Genomic DNA, 14,339 nt, shown 5'->3' on the forward strand with positions numbered 1-14,339 from the left:
TGTTTTATCATCTCCCTATTTCTATGGGTCAAGAATTCGGTAGATGCTTAGCTGGGCTATTCTGACAAGGTCTCCAGTAGGATGCTGTGAAGATGTGAGCCAGGGCTGAAGTCCTCTGAAGGCTTTTTATTTTATCTGGCTGCTCCAGGACTCAGTTGCCGTGTGCAGGATCTAGTCCTCTGACCAGGGATTGAACCTGGGTCCCCTGCATTCAGAGCATGAAGCCTTAACCATTGGACCACCATGGAAGCTCCTCCTCTGAAGGCTTGATGGACTGGAAAGCCCTCTTTCAAGACAGCTCATTCATATCGCTGTGGGCGGGAGGCCTCAGTTTCTCACAAGGGCTCTCCCAAGGGCTGCCTGAGCATCTTCACAACAGGGCAGCTGGCCTCCCCAGGGTAGTCCAGGAGAGAGATCAAGGAGGAGTCTGTAAGGCCTTTCACAACCCAGCCTTGGAAATCAGGCACCATCCCTCCACCATAATCCAATCATTAGAAGTGAGTCATGGAAGCCAGCTCACACTGTCAGTTCAGTCAGTTCAGTTGCTCAGTCATGTCCGACTCGTTGTGACTCCATGAATCGCAGCATACCAGTCCTCCCTGTCCATCACCAACTCCTGGAGTTCACTCAGACTCACATCCATCGAGTCAGTGATGCCATCCAGCCATCTCATCCTCTGTCGTCCCCTTCTCCTCCTGCCCCCAACCCCTCCCAGCATCAGAGTCTTTTCCAATGAGTCAACTCTTCACATGAGGTGGCCAAAGTCCTGGAGTTTCAGCCTCAGCATCAGTCCTTCCAAAGAAATCCCAGGGCTGATCTCCTTCAGAATGGACTGGTTGGATCTCCTTGCAGTCCAAGGGACTCTCAAGAGTCTTCTCCAACACCACAGTTCAAAAGTATCAATTCTTTAGTGCTCAGCTTTCCTCACAGTCCAACTCTCACATCCATACATGACCAGAGGAAAAACCATAGCCTTGACTAGACAGACCTTTGTTGGCAAAGAAATGTCTCTGCTTTTGAATATGCTATCTAGGTTGGTCATAACTTTCCTTCCAAGGAGTAAGCATCATTTAATTCATGGCTGCAATCACCATCTGCAGTGATTTTGGAGCCCAGAAAAATAAAGTCTGACACGGTTTCCACTGTTTCCCCATCTGTTTCCCATGAAGTGATGGGACCAGATGCCATGATCTTCATTTTCTGAATGTTGAGGTTTAAGCCAACTTTTTCACTCTCCTCTTTCACTTTCATCAAGAGGCTTTTTAGTTCCTCTTCACTTTCGGTCATAAGGGTGGTGTCATCTGCATGTCTGAGGTTATTGATATTTCTCCCGGCAATCTTGATTCCAGCTTGTGCTTCTTCCAGCCCAGCGTTTCTCATGATGTACTCTGCATATAAGTTAAATAAGCAGGGTGACAATATACAGCCTTGACATACTCCTTTTCCTATTTGGAACCAGTCTGTTGTTCCATGTCCAGTTCTAACTGTTGCTTCCTGACCTGCATACAAATTTCTCAAGAGGCAGGTCAGGTGGTCTGGTATTCCCATCTCTTTCAGAATTTTCCACAGTTTATTGTGATCCACACAGTCAAAGGCTTTGGCATAGTCAATAAAGCAGAAAAAGATGTTTTTCTGGAACTCTCTTGCTTTTTTGATGATACAGCGGATGTTGGCAATTTGGTCTCTGGTTTCTCTGCCTTTTCTAAAACCAGCTTGAACATCTGGAAGTTCACGGTTCATGTATTGCTGAAGCCTGGCTTGGAGAATTTTGAGCATTACTTTACTATATGCAGAGTTCATCATGAGAAACGCTGGACTGGAAGAAACACAAACTGGAATCAAGATTGCTGGGAGAAATATCAATAACCTCAGATATGCAGATGACGCCACCCTTATGGCAGAAAGTGAAGAGGAACTAAAAAGCCTCTTGATGAAAGTGAAAGTGGAGAGTGAAAAAGTTGGCTTAAAGCTCAACATTCAGAAAACGAAGATCATGGCATCCGATCCCATCACTTCTCGGGAAATAGATGGGGAAACAGTGGAAACAGTGTCAGACTTTATTTTTCTGGGCTCCAAAATCACTACAGATGGTGACTGCAGCCATGAAATTAAAAGACGCTTACTCCTTGGAAGGAAAGTTATGACCAACCTAGATAGCATATTGAAAAGCAGAGACATTACTTTGCCAACAAAGGTCCATCTAGTCAAGGCTATGGTTTTTCCTGTGGTCATGTACAGATGTGAGAGTTGGACTGTGAAGAAAGCTGAGCGCCCAAGAATTGATGCTTTTGAACTGTGGTGTTGGAGAAGACTCTTGAGAGTCCCTTGGACTGCAAGGAGATCCAACCAGTCCATTCTGAAGGAGATCAGCCCTGGGATTTCTTTGGAAGGAATGATGCTAAAGCTGAAACTCCAGTACTTTGGCCATCTCATGCGAAGAGTTGACTCATTGGAAAACACTCTGATGCTGTGAGGGATTGGGGGCAGGAGGAGAAGGGGACGACGGAGGATGAGATGGCTGGATGGCATCACTGACTCGATGGACGTGAGTCTGAGTGAACTCTGGGAGTTGGTGATGGACAGGGAGGCCTGGCGTGCTGCAATTCATGGGGTTGCAAAGAGTCGGACACGACTGAGCGACTGATCTGATCTGATCTGAGATGAGTGCAATTGTGTGGTAGTTTGAGCATTCTTTGGCATCGCCTTTCTTTGGGATTGGAATGAAAACTGACCTTTTCCAGTCCTGTGGCCACTGCTGAGTTTTCCAAATTTGCTGGCATATTCAGTGCAGCACTTTCACAGCATCATCTTTCAGGATTTGAAATAGCTCAACTGGAATTCCATCACCTCCACTAGCTTTGTTCGTAGTGATGCTTTCTAAGGCCCACTTGACTTCACATTCCAGGATGTCTGGCTCTAGGTCAGTGATCACACCATCCTGATTATCTGGGTTGTGAAGATCTTTTTTGTACAGTTCTTCTATGTATTCTTGCCACCTCTTCTTAATATCTTCTGCTTCAGTTAGGTCCATACCATTTCTGTCCTTTATCAAGCCCATCTTTGCATGAAATGTTACCTTGGTATCTCTAATTTTCTTGAAGAGATCTCTAGTCTTTCCCATTCTGTTGTTTTCTTCTATTTCTTTGCATTGATTGCTGAGGAAGGCTTTCTTATCTCTTCTTGCTATTCTTTGGAACTCTGCATTCAGATGCTTATATCTTTCCTTTTCTCCTTTGCTTTTGGCTTCTCTTCTTTTCACAGCTATTTGTAAGGCCTCCCCAGACAGCCATTTTGCTTTTTTGCATTTCTTTTCCATGGGGATGGTCTTGATCCCTGTCTCCTGTACAATGTCATGAACCTCATTCCATAGTTCATCAGGCACTTTATCTATCAGATCTAGGCCCTTAAATCTATTTCTCACTTTCACTGTATAATCATAAGTTCACACTCAAGGAGGAGAGAACTGACCTCCATCTTTTGAAAGAAGGAGTATCAGAGAATTTATGGACATATTTTAAAGCCACCAAAAGGATTTAAGAGTGTCACTGTGGACTGTGATTTTAATTCCCTTGAATACTATTTGGGGACTGCTTTTTTTTTTTTTTCTCCCTCTGACTACACAAGTTTTGTTGTTTTGGTTGCTTTAATATGACATGGTCCCTGGATTGGTCTGTATATTTGTTTCATTTTCTTTATGCCTGAATGACATCCCTTGGCATTTTTTGTAATACAAGTGTGCTGGAGGTGAACCCTCTCAGCCTCCTCCTTCTGGGACTCTAATTGCACATAGATAAGATTATTTGATATTGTCCCACAAGTCCCTGAAGCTCAGTTCATTTTTGAAAATCTCTTCACTCTTTTTTCTCTTCAGCTTTAAAAAAAATCTCTGCAATAATGATTGAATCATTATTACTCATCTGCCTTCTAGTTTCCTGACTGTGTCTTCTGCTATCTCAAATGTGCTGTTAAATACATTCAGATATTATTCATTCCAGTTTTTACTTTCACTTGTAGAATTTCCATTTGTTCTTTTTTATAGTCTTTACTTCCTTGCCAAGATTATCAGTTTGCTCTAATTTTCTGATATTTGTAATAGCTGCTTTAAAGCTTTCATTTTCTAAGTCCAATATCTGGGCTACCTTGGGTTTAGTTTTTAGTGCCCGCTTTTTTTTTTTTCTAGACTAGAAATCACATTTTTCTATTTCCTTGTATGTCTAGTATTTCTGGACCAAAAATCAGACATTGTGACTAATACATAGTAGGGTATATATTGTAGACTTTTTTATTATCTCCTGAAAGGTGTGGCTTCTGCTGTTCAGTTACTGGCAAACCATTACTTGTTCAAAAAAAACTTGAACTAGTGCAGGTTTAGTTTTACGATGTTAGTGGATCTGTGGAAAGCCCAGCCCCTCCAACTCAGTAGGACTCAACTCACATACTCTGCCTTCCAGACTGCAAATCTTGTCAGGACATTATTTTGGGTTTTGTTAGGAAAAGTACAAATTAGATCTTACCCTAGGGCAGTGTTCTCAACTAGGATTCTGCCCCAGGGGACGCTTGGCAACCTCTGGAGACATTTCTGGTTCTCACCAGGTGGTGGAGCACTCCTGGCATCTACTGGGTAGAGGCCAGGGATGATGCTTACACACCCGACATGCACTGGATAATCCCACACAAGAAAGAACTAAGGTCAATAATACCAGTGTTGAGAAACCCTGCTCTAAGTCTTTACTCCTAAGGCCTGACCTTTCTAACATCTCAGCTGAATGCCAGGGTATTCACAAGCCATTAATGAAATCTCTGTTCTGGCAGGACTAATATTCAATGATCCCCAGCACTCTTTATCCTCTAGTACCTATTTGTTGCTTGTTGTTGCTAAGTCACTTCAGTCGTCTCCGACTCTGCGACCCCATAGACGGCAGCCCACCAGGCTCCCCCATCCCTGGGATTCTCCAGGCAAGAACACTGGAGTGGGTTGCCATTTCCTTCTCCAATGTATGAAAGTGAAAAGTGAAAGTGAAGTCGCTCAGTCGTGTCCGACTCTTAGCGACCCATGGACTGCAGCCTACCAGGCTCCTCCGTCCATGGGATTTCCCAGGCAAGAGTACTGGAGTGGGGTGCCATTGCCTTCTCCGTCTAGTACCTATATTCTCTAAACCCTGCGGCTGCTATTCTCTGTGAGCATCAGGTGGACTTGTTTGCACATGTGTTTCTCAACCACAGATTCAAAGGGGAAGCCCCCACACCCAGCTCTCCCTGTATGGCGCCCTCCTCTGCAACATCCTGCCCCGTGGATTCTACTTCTTCAGTTGCCCTGAACTCTGATCTCTGCTTCCTTAAGTCAGTGGGACCCCTGTGCTCTGGTCAAATTCCAGTTCTTCATGCCACAGTCAGAATAATGTCCCCAGGCAGAGTGCTAGATGATTATGGGACTCAATCCTCGAGTTTCTCAATTCCTGACAATTCCTGTCTCTCAGGGATCACGTGATTGCTATATTTGTTGCCCACTGTCTGACAGAGGTTGCCTCATACATTTTTGTATTTGCTTGTGGTGGCAGGTTTAATCCACACCAGTTACTCTGTGACGGCTAGAAGTCCAGTCTGTTTACCTTGGCCTTTCTATTTCCACCTGAAGCCCTGTAGAAACTGATGAATCTGAAGAACTATGGTAATACACCCATGCTGTAGGTGTTCTTCACTGGCCGCTCACTGAAGACACTCATAGTTCAGATTCTCATGCAACAGACATGTCCTGAGCCCCGACTATGGGCAAGGTTCTCTTGCAGAGGACAAATCAATTTATCCTCATAACAACCCTGAGCAGTGAAAGTCGCTCAGTCATGTCCAACTCTTTGCGACCCCATGGACTACACAGTCCATGGAATTCTCCAGGCCAAGGCAGAATACTGGAGTGGGTAGCCTTTCCCTTCTCCAGGGGATCTTCCCAACCCAGGGATGGAACCCAGGTCTCCCACATTACAGGCAGATTCTTTGCCACCTAAGCCACAAGGGAAGCCCAAGAATACTGGAGTGGGTAGCCTATCCCTTCTCCAAACAATTCCTGGTCGATTCCTGGGGTTGAACCAGGGTCTCCTGCATTGCAAGCGGATTTTTTTTTTACCAACTGAGCTATCAGGGAAGCCCAAACCCTGAGAGGTATGCATCATCATCCCCATTTTTTATAAAATAAAATTGTATTGGGAAGTGCAACTTTCCTAAGATTAAGGGGGAGATGAAACAGATCCAGGGACAGGATATTACTTCCGCAAGATCATATGGGAACATGTCAGAGTGCAAATCAGGTCTGTCTGATTCCAAGTTCAAGGTCCTTTCCTTCCTTTCCAACATCCACAGCTGTCTTTCGGGGACTTATCATCTCTCAGAGGAGATCAAATGGTCTCAAAACGTGACTAGCTTGTCCCTTCTCACGCTCATCTGTGGTCTGCTAATTTTATTCACACTTTTCCTTTCTGGGTAACCTGTGTGTGGTGCCGGGTTTCTTTGCTCACATTTGTCCTGGGACGTTATCTGAGGCGGGACACCGTTTGTCTTCCAGGGAGCCAGGAATTTACAGTGTCAAGAATGTGTTGTCCAACATATATATCATGCAACTTCATTTCCTCTGTTAAAATCTTTAAAACAAAAAAACAAAAAACCAACTCTCAAATGTTAACCTAAGCAGTTACCTAACTTGGATGAGAGAAGATTTAATACTTTCTATAGAGCACCAGTAACTACTGATCTATTTATTCCTATGTTTTATGAATCAGGAACCACTTTTTAGGTTGCAGATAAAACCATGTCATCTGTTTGCTCTGTAAAATCCCAACAAACAGGGTTGAATGTTGGCACACACAAAAAAACCTATGCCTATGTCCTTACTCCCCAAACCTGTGAATGTAATTTTATCTGGGAAATGTGTCTTTGCAGATGTAATTCAGTTAAAGATCTCAAGATGAGACCATCCTGAATATCCAGCTGCCCCAAACCCGGTGACAAGTGTCCTCAAGAGAAACAGAAGAGGAGACACAGAGACCCAAGGAGGAGACTGTGAAGATAGAGGCACAGACCAGAATGATGCCAGCAGCCGCCAGAAGCTGGGGGAGCCAAGGAACAGAGCCTACCCCTAGAGCCTTTGGAAGAAACGCAGCCCTGCCAGCATTTTTATTTCAGATATCTGGCCCCCAAAAGTGAGAGAGAATAAATTCTGTTGTTTTAAGACACCAAGTTTGTAGTAATTTGTTACAGCAGACACAGGGAACTAATACACATGTTCTCAAAAAAAAGAAAAAAAGACAATCACGATCACACTGTGATTTTCCATTAATATTTGGTTTCCTTCTTGTTCATGGGTTTCCTCAGTGGCTAACCTCGCTACTACTACAAATGTTTATAGTACAAATAGGAGAAAAGCTTAAAACTGAGTAAATTAAGAAACACTTAACTTTCCTGATTAGGGAACGATTGCCGTGTGCTTCCATAGCAACCTGTGTGGCACAGAGAGAATGCTTTCAGTGCAGCTTAAACCTCAAGAACATTTACTGGCTCCCATTCTGGAAAAGCAGAAGTGGGATGGGCTTCAGAGCCAGTGTGATAGTCAAAGGATTTAATCATCTCTCCACTCTGCCATTTACAGAGGTGGTTGCTTTTTAAGGCTGTTCCTCTCACTGTTGGAGGAGGGCCGCCCCGGCAAGCAGGACTATGTGCTTCCTCTCTGGGGTCCAGGAAGAGAGTCAGAGAATGACAGAGAGGCTTCCGTAGCCCTCTCCTTAGAGAAGGTGCTCCCCAGAAGACTTCAGCAAACCTTGCCGAGTTTAACTGAACACAGCTGGACCACAGGCCCTTTTCTAAACCAACTGGTGGCTAACAGTGATGAGTCCTTTAATGAGTCCATGCCCCACAAACCTGAAGGTGGGTCAGCTTTCCAGAGGCCCCCATAGGATGTGTAAAGGGAGAGTAGATCCCTAAGTAAAGTGGAGGTTTCGTCAGGAAGGACAGAGGGGAACAGAAGATGGGTGGGCATTAAAGATAAATAATAACAGAATACCGAAGTGGCCACCATCCCATCCGCCTTAAAATAGAAAATACAGCCACAGGTGAAGATCCCTGCAGTCTCATGCACAATTACATTCCCTTTTGCCTCCTTACAGTTACCTGCTAGTATAAATTTAGGGCTTATAATTCCCATTTATTTCATTCTACTTTTACTATCTACGCATGTATGTCTAACCAATATGTTGCATTCTTTTGTGTGTTTTTATTTTTTTTTTTCTTAAGACCCGCAGGGGGTACTCTTACTGCCCCCCCCACCCCCACCCCGCCCCAAGTCTCCTTTTGTGTGTTTTTAAACTTAATACAGGGAATTCCCTCAGGGTCCAGTAGTTGGGACTCCACTTTCTATGCCAGGGGCAGGGGTTCCATCCCTGGTCGGGGAACTAAGATACCGGTGTGGCCAATAATAAAATAAACTTAATACAAACGGGATCATACTGTACATACTATTCCGTAACGTGTTTTTATTATTCATGATCAGATTAGGGAGACACATCCACAGGCATATGTGAAGTTTCAGCTCACACATTTTCACAGATGTATCCCAACACATGATGAACGTACTCCTTCATCCTCCTGTTCACCACTTCCGATGCTTTTTTTTTCCTTTCACCACTGCAGAGAAAGCTGCTGTGAACATGCCATTGATACCTGACTGGGTGTATTCCTAGGAGGGTTTCTTTGGGGTGCATGAGCAGGAGTGGCGTCACTGACTCATAAGGTACATGCATCTCCAGCTTTCGCTGTTCTCAGCAGAGGTCGTACTGAGCTGTATCTCCACCAGCTGTGCACGACGATTCGGTCCCTCCACACTCTTGCCAACCACACGTCGGATCCAACTTTGAGATGAGTTGGCCCTATAAATCTTTTTTCAATGGCCTGTCGCTCCTGCTGGTCTCCAAACTCTGTGTAGGCCAAGGCAGTGTTTCCGTCATTCACTCCCAGCCCCTAGACAACACGTGGCACTTGGTAGGTTTCATGAGGGAGAGCTGGGCTAGATGCTGAGTTTTTTGAGGGCAGGGTCCCGGCCTTCTTCTTCTCAGTGTAAATCCTTTGCTCTGTTGTTCACAGAAAGGGGGGAGGGTGGGAGGGTACAGTCTGGTGATCGGGATAATCTTGCTGTGGGCTGCATCAGCACACACTCCAGGGATCTGGAGGATGGGGAGAGGATGTCTTTACCTGTGCCCTCAGGCTGCTCATCAGCCTTATGGAGGAGTCCTCCTACTCGCTCCCCCCACCATCCACGGTGCTCAGGGTCACCTAGCCCCTCACTGTGCCTCTTCAGGCTCCCCCTCTGCCTCTGGCTTAGGCTCAGTCACTCAGGCCCATCAGGTATCCCCTTTGATGGAGACAGTGAACAGGGTAGTGGGTGGGAGACCGTGGAGAGGAGGTGAAGGAAAAGGAAGAAAGCGGCTTCCTGGTCCCCACCTCAGCAGTAGCATCTAAGGCAGCAACTTCTCAGATAAAGGGATTTGCTTTTCCCTCTGCTTTTTAAATTCCACCATCTACTGTCCTAACTTACAATGGGCCAAACTCCTAGAAAGGAAGACAAGTGTGCACCACACCCAAGACGTACATCTGAACTTTCTCTGCTTTGTTCCAAATCCATCTTCCTTGCAGCGGTTCTCAACCAGGGGCAGCAGCGCCCTCTGGAGGCAAATGGAAACGTGCCGTGAAATTTTTAGCTGTCTCCCTGCTAGGAATTTAGTGGGTCAGGGCCAGGGATGCTGAAGGCTCTTTATGAGCAGCACAGACCAGCAGAGAGGAACTATCTGGCCTAAAATGCCCGTAGCACTCTCGTTGAAAACTCTGTGGGCTCTGGGAGGCTGAGGACAAGTGTGTCCCCAACACTTGGCCTGGGGCCTGGCCTAGTGGGAGCCCCATAAATGCCTGTTAAGAAGGTACTTGTGATCCCAGTATTCTATGGCACTGGTCCACAGAACTCAAGAGCCTACCACAAGCACACTTGGGAAACCAGAGTGTTAACTCATCAGTCAGAACCAGACAGGAATCTAAAGGAAAAATGTCCTCCCTGTCAGGAAGCCGGAAGTCAGTGAGATTTTCTTTAGGTGTGGGAAAAGACTGTGTTCCCTGTCCTTGGGAAACTATTAGCCCTATTATAGGACTACATGAGGACTAAATGAGATAATTCAAGTAAAGCATGCTGCCTGATACTTAAGAAATACCTCATCATTATTGGTGAATGGGAAGTAATAAAGCCGCTGACCACCTGAGGGAACAGAACAGATGCTTGTCCACTGATTTAATCCAAGGACTTAAGCAAACCAAAAGAACTTTGTGTTCTTGAGACACAAATGAAGTGATTTTATTCCGCCTCTAAGTCATTTTGTTCCTTTTTGAATAATACAATGTTGTGACTCATGTTAAATGATAATTGTGTTTCTCTATCTCTGTGATGATAAATATTTCACTTTTAGGCCTCTTATGCAAAAAAAAAAAGAAAGAAAGAAAATGAAGGTCTTTCAGCCAACTTACTCTTCCTTCAAACTTCACAAATTCATTTTTCTTCTTCTCCTCTCCATCTTTTCCCCACCCCAGGGCATTGTTGGCATCTTGCTGTTTCAAGGAGGATGCTGCTGCTGCTGCTGCTAAGTCGCTTCAGTCGTGTCTGACTCTGTGCGACCCCATAGACGGCAGCCCACCAGGCTCCCCCGTCCCTGGGATTCTCCAGGCAAGAACACTGGAGTGGGTTGCCATTTCCTTCTCCAATGCATGAAAGTGAAAAGCCAAAGTGAAGTCGCTCAGTCGTGTCCGACTCTTAGCGACCTCATGGACTTCAGCCTACCAGGCTCCTCTGTCCATGGGATTTTCCAGATAAGAGTACATCTGTGGTTTATTTCAATAACTTTGAACATTGATAATACTAAAAACACTTGGCATCTGTTCTCTGTTGAAATGTGAAAGCTTCAGAGCAATATTTACAAAACCAACTTCCCCAACCACTGCTCTCAGATTTGATTAAGTAACAGTAAAACATGATGTCCCAAATCAGTTACAAGCTGTTCCTGGTCTGTGTTAGGGCCAATCCTTTATATTTTCAAATTTATGAGTATGCCACTAGAGAAACATCACTCACCCAGCTGATCCAACAAGCGTTCTCTCCTCTCACCCCGTACAATACACTTTGGGTCTTCTTGACTCGAATTCCTGTCAAAGCCCCCTGCCACACAATTTGGAGGCTGCCAGTGATGTGGGCATTGCTTCAGTATTGGTAGTATAAGAACCGGGGCATATGCATGAGTCAGTCAATCTTTTAGTACAGTTGTTCTGGCATAAACAAATCAAGGTGGGAGCAGGGAAGTGTGTTTCATACCGAACTCAAGTCCCTATTCTGAAAGCTGGGACAATTTCCCCTGGAGAGCATGTGGGCAGGTGGTAACGCTCATGCATCCAGTTGTAAGGCTGCGTTATTTTGATTGGAAGCTAACCCAAATTATTAAATAGTACTGTGTGTTAGGCTGAAGAGCAGCCCCCAGAGACATTGGGTCCTAATACACGAATGTTGCCTTATATGGAAAAAGAGTCTTTGAGAATGATTAAATTCAGGATCTTGAGATAGGGGGATTACCCTGGATTGTCTGGTGGGCCCCAAGGCAGAGTGAGATCCAAACACAGAAGATAAGGACATGTGGCCAGGGAGGCAGAGCTTGGAGTGATGCAGCTACCAGCCAAGGAGTGTCGGCAGCCACCAGGAGCTGATTTTTCCCTCAAGCCCTCCCCTCGAGTCTCGAGACTATGTGGGAACACAGTCCTTGCTGACACCATGATTTCAACACAATGAAACCAACCTTGGAATTCTGGCCTCCCAAAACTAAGAAAATAAACTTCTCCTGTTTTAAACCCCTATGTCCATGGCATTTAGTTACAGAGGTGATGGCACAGTAATAAACCACGCGAATAAAAAGCCAATCACAAGAGAGTCCAGAATTTAGCAATGAAAGAATTTAATCCAATCCTTCTGTTCTTGTTTTATAGATGAGGAAGCTCAACAGAGAGGAGGCCAAGTACCACAACCAATCCACACACAGTGGGAGGCAGAGCTAAAATCAGGTCTTCTGAGTGATACAGCTCTTTCTTAAGGGAAATCAAACCTTTGGTGTGCATGGGTACCGTCCTAACTTTCTCAGAATGCTTCCAGCGCTGTATAATACTGTCCAGTATGGTAGTCACTGGCCACATGCGGCTATTCAAATTAATTAAAATTAAATTTAAAATTCAGTCCCTCAATCACACAAACCACATTTCAAGAGTTGAAATATCCATAACCTCAGATATGCTGATGACACCACCCTTACGGCAGAAAGTGAAGAGGAACTCAAAAGCCTCTTGATGAAAGTGAAAGTGGAGCGTGAAAAAGTTGGCTTAAAGCTCAACATTCAGAAAACGAAGATCATGGCATCCGGTCCCATCACTTCATGGGAAATAGATGGGGAAACAGTGGAAACAGTGTCAGACTTTATTTTTCTGGGCTCCAAAATCACTGCAGATGGTGACTGCAGCCATGAAATTAAAAGACGCTTACTCCTTGGAAGGAAAGTTATGACCAACCTAGATAGCATATTCAAAAGTAGAGACATTACTTTGCCAACAAAGGTCCATCTAGTCAAGGCTATGGTTTTTCCTGTGGTCATGTATGGATGTGAGAGTTGGACTGTGAAGAAAGCTGAGCACCCAAGAATTGATGCTTTTGAACCATGGTGTTGGAGAAGACTCTTGAGAGTCCCTAGGACTGCAAGGAGATCCAACCAGTCCATTCTGAAGGAGATCAGCCCTGGGATTTCTTTGGAAGGAATGATGGTAAAGCTGAAACTCCAGTACTTTGGCCACCTCATGTGAAGAGTTGACTCATTGGAAAAGACTCTGATGCTGTGAGGGATTGGGGTCAGGAGGAGAAGGGGACGACAGAGAATGAGATGGCTGGATGGCATCACTGACTCAATGGACGTGAGTCTGGGTGAACTCCGGGAGTTGGTGATGGACAGGGAGGCCTGGAGTGCTGTGATTCATGGGGTCGCAAAGAGTCAGACACGACTGAGCGACTGATCTGATCTGATCTGATGCTCACATGGGGTAAGGGGCTACTGAGTTGCATGGCACGCATGCTGCATACTCAGTCATGCCCGACTCTTGGACCTCATGGACTGTAGCCTGCCAGACTCCTCTGTCCATGGTAATTCTCCAGGCAAAGACACTGGAGCGGGTTGCCATGCCCTCCTCCAGGGGATCGTCTTGACTCGGAGATCAAAACCATGTCTCCTGCATTGGCAGGCGAATTCTTTACCACTGAGACACCAGGGAAGCCCAGATACATAAATATTTCCATTATTATAGAAAGTTTTACTGGACAGTGCTGGGCCAGGCACATGGAAGACCCAGTGGACTGCTCATTGAACTTACAACCTCCACGTCTGTTGGTTCATGCTATGTTCCCAGCACTTTGCACACTGGCCGGCATGCCCTGGAGATCCCATTATGTTCTATATGAAGGTGCAGAGTGACCCTAGGGACTGTGACCCCTCATTCCTTGTCCTTCTGAGTAGGGGTTTCCTGGATGCTCTGAGGACACTGCAACTTGGACCAAGGACCACATCCTGGGCAGCTCCCTTGTCTGGGCCCAGGAGCAGTACAAGGAGGCTGAGAACCAGACAGTGGGGCTAGACTCTGCTTCAGACCCTCCCTAGGCCCAGCTCGCGCTCCAGCAGTCCCTGCTTGTTCTGATGCCGTTGGGATGCCAACAGAAGCTGGACACTCTCTCGAAAATATCAGTGAGCGTATGCATGGCACTGTGTAGTTCAAAAGCAATGCCACTGTCTTTGATCCGCCCAACAATGGGCGACGTAGAGAACTCCACTTTATAACTGAGAAAATTGGGGTTCAAAGGACAGAAAAGATGACTTGCCAAAGATATGCAAGAAAGCCAAGATTCAGTGAAACCTTGACTCTAAAACTTGCCTTTCACACCACCTTCCTTCTTCTCTCAACACACAGACACACGTTTGAGGCCCTGAGGACACAGGCTGGGCCTTGCTCATCTGTGTAGCCCAGGCAGTATCTAGCAGTGCCCTCCTCAATCAAGAAAACGGTCTTTAAGCTTAGTTTTCACATCTCACTCTCTTCCCCTGGGGGAATTTGAGAAGACAAGTCCAAACGAAATGAGACAAACAAACATGTGGAACTGCACTTCTGAGTTGTCAGCTCCAGAAAGAGGAATTTTGTACAAATGCACTTCAGAGGAGTCAATGCCTTACAGTGACACAAGAAGTTAT

At 45.5% G+C, this 14,339-nt stretch overlaps 1 long non-coding RNA gene across 1 annotated transcript; it reads right to left on the bottom strand.

Moving 5' to 3' along the window:
- Nucleotides 1-8,496: 8,496 nt before the first annotated feature.
- LOC147352978 (uncharacterized) lies at nt 8,497-10,780 on the bottom strand. Its single transcript, XR_015144976.1, has 2 exons — nt 10,549-10,780; nt 8,497-9,203 (listed from the first exon to the last, which is right to left on the bottom strand). It is a non-coding gene; the product is annotated as an uncharacterized LOC147352978 (long non-coding RNA).
- Between the last annotated feature and the right edge of the window lie 3,559 nt (nt 10,781-14,339).

This window comes from Bos grunniens, chromosome 18, assembly GCF_055505025.1.
Source record: "Bos grunniens cultivar Pamir isolate PY7600 chromosome 18, Bosgru_T2T1.0, whole genome shotgun sequence".
NCBI lineage: Eukaryota > Metazoa > Chordata > Mammalia > Artiodactyla > Bovidae > Bos > Bos grunniens.